We start from the raw sequence: 3,238 nt of genomic DNA on the forward strand, positions 1-3,238 counted from the left end.
ACCTGACTTTGGCCACACAATTGCAGCCCTTCAAGCTAATATGTCATATGTGTCATGTTAGCTTTCCAGAGCATTTGCAATCTAGCAACGCAGCACTTTTTGTTACAAAGGCCACCGGGCAATGAGCCCGTAGGGTATTTGGCTATTTCACAGGTGCCTACCATCCACGGATATCTAGCACTGTTGAGCTTTAAAAAGGTTTCTGACACCCTCACCTCCTGTACTACATAACTGACTGGGTCACAGAATATGGCAGTCCCCAAAAAAGGATCATCTCATCTTGGCTGCCTCCTGTATGATCATCAGGACAGAAGGTCTAGGTCAAAGTAGGGATAACTGGAGAAAATACGGAATTATAGGTACAGATTTTGTGGCAGTGGAGGGAAGACAACTACCATGGCACCTGGGAAGAAAACAACTTAGATCCGAGGGAAGGGGGACAATTAATGCACTCTTTGACCCTTAGGTCATCAGTTCTCAACCTTCAGCCTGTTGGTATTTTAGGCTGGATAATTCGTAGTTGTGAGGGACTGTCCTGTGCATTGTGGGACATTTTGCAGTATCACTGGCCTCTACCCACTGGATGCTAGTAGCACCTTTCCCCAAGTTGTGACAAAAATGTTTTCAGACATTGCCAAATGTTCCCCATAGGGCAAAATGTCCCCCATGGGGCAAAATTTTCCCCCAGTTGAGAACCACTACTATTCATCCAAAACTGCTACCTGAATCAAGTGGCAGTTGTAGCTAACAGTCTGACTTGCTACTGACTTGTCATTTTTGTCCATGTGCTATGTAAACAGGAAAATTCATATAGACATGGTTGGTCCTGAACTATTCTGCTGTGCCTGGTGCCATCAACAGCAGCTTCCCAATGCAAATGAGTTCAAATGTACAAACACAGAACAACACAATCTTGATTCAATCTGGCTGATCACATGCTTTTTTAAAACAATTGAAATATAGTTGATACGCTAGTTTTAGGAGCATTACATAGTGATTTGACATTTGCATATATTATAAAACAATCACCACAGTAAGTTACTAAACTATCCTGAAAGTTATTACAATATTGACCATATTCCTTATGCTGTATATTATATTCTCATGGCTTATTTACTTTTTTTTTTTTTTTTTTTTTTTTTTTTTTGCGGTACGTGGGCCTCTCACTGCCGCGGCCCCTCCCGTCGCGGAGCACAGGCTCCGGACGCGCAGGCGCAGCGGCCATGGCTCACGGGCCCAGGCGCTCCGCGGCACGCGGGATCCTCCCGGACCGGGGCACGAACCCGCGCTCCCTGCGTCAGCAGGCGGACTCCCAACCACTGCGCCACCAGGGAAGCCCCCTTATTTAGTTTTAATAACTGGAGGTTTGTACCCCTTAGTCCCCTTCACCTATTCTGCTCCCCCCTCCCTGGCAACCACAGAAAACTAGTTTGTTCTCTGTATCTAAGTCTTTGTTGTTTGTTTCTTAGATTACACTTACAAGTGAGATCATATTTATCTGTCTGACTTATTTCACTTAGCATAATACCCTCTAAATCCATCCATGTTGTCACAAATAGCAAGATTTTTTTGATGTCTGAGTCATATTCCATTGTATGTATATACTACATCTTTATCCATTCACCTATTGTAAAAATGCTGCAGTGAACACTGGTGCATATATCTTTTCAAATTAGTAAATACCCAGAAGTGAAATTGCTGGATCATATGCTAGTTCTGTCTTCAATTTTTTGAGGAAGCTTCATACTGTTTTCATAGTCACTGCACCAATTGACAATCCCACCAGCAATGCATAAGGGTTTTCTTTTCTCCATATCCCAGATACTTGTTATTTGTTGTCTTTTTTGATGATAGCCATTCTGACAGGTGTGAAGTGTGGTTTTGATATGCATTTCCCTGACAGTGATGTTAAGCATTTTTTCATGTGTCTGTTGGCCATCTGTATGTCTTCTTTGGAATAATGTCCGCTCAGATCCTCTGCCCATTTAAAAATCGGCTTTTTTTTTTTTTAACGTTGAGGTGTATGAGTTCTGTGTATATTTTGGATATTAACCCCTTACAAATATAGTTTCCCATTCAGTAGGCTGGCTTTTTGTTTTGTTGATATTTCCTCTGCTGTGCAAAGGCTTTTTAGTTTGATGTTGTCCCATTTGTTTATTTTGGCCTTCATTTCCCTTGCCTGAGAAGACAGATCCAAAAAAATATTGCTAAGACCAGTGTCAAAGAGCATACTGCCTATGTTTTCTTCTAAGAGGAGTTTTATGATTTCAGGTCTTACATTTAGGTCTTTAATCCATTTTGAATTTATTTTTGTATATGGTGTGAGGAAGTAGTCCAGTTTGATTCTTTTGCATGTAGCTGTCCAGTTTTCCTGACACTATTATTGAAGAGGCTGTCTTTTCCCCATTGTATATTCTTGCCTCCTTTGTCATAGATTAATTGCCCATTTAAGTGTGGGTTTATTTCTGGGCTCTCTATTCTGTTCCATTGATCTATGTGTCTGTTTTTGTGCCAGTACCATACTGTTGAATGACTGTAGCTTTATAATTAGTTTTAAATCAGGGAGTGTGATACCTCCAGCTTTGTCTTTTCTCTAGATTGCTTTGACTATTCAGGGTCTTTTGTGTTTCCATATAGATTTTAGAATTATTTGTTCTAGCTCTGTGAAAAATGCCTTTGGTATTTTGATAGGGATTGCACTGAATCTGTAGATTGTCTTGGGTTGTATGGTCATTTTAACAATATGAATTCTTCCAATCCCTGAGCATGGTGTATCTTTCAATTTGTTTGTGTTGTCATTTTCTTTCATCAGTGTCTTATAGTCTTCAGATTATAAGTCTTTTACTTCTTTGATTAGATTTATTTCTTTTGATGTAATTGTAAGTGGGATTCTTATTTCTCTCTCTGATAGTTCATTATTCATGTATAGAAATGCAACAGATTTCTGTATCTTGCAACTTTACTGAATTTATTAGTTCTAACACATTTTTGGTTGCATCTTTATGATTTTCCATATAGAATCATGTCACCTGCAAACAGTTTTCCTTTTTCCTTTCTAAGTTGGATTTTTATTTCTTATCTTTTTTCTTTTTTTGGTCTGATTGCTGTGGCTGGGATTTTCAATACTTTGTGAATAAAAGTGGTGAGAGTGGGCCTCCTTGTCTTCTTCCTGATCTTAGAGGAAATGCTTTCAGTTTTTCACCTTTGAGTATGATGTTGGCTGTCAGTTTGTCATAGA

Source organism: Kogia breviceps, chromosome 6, assembly GCF_026419965.1.
Source record: "Kogia breviceps isolate mKogBre1 chromosome 6, mKogBre1 haplotype 1, whole genome shotgun sequence".
Taxonomy (NCBI): domain Eukaryota; kingdom Metazoa; phylum Chordata; class Mammalia; order Artiodactyla; family Physeteridae; genus Kogia; species Kogia breviceps.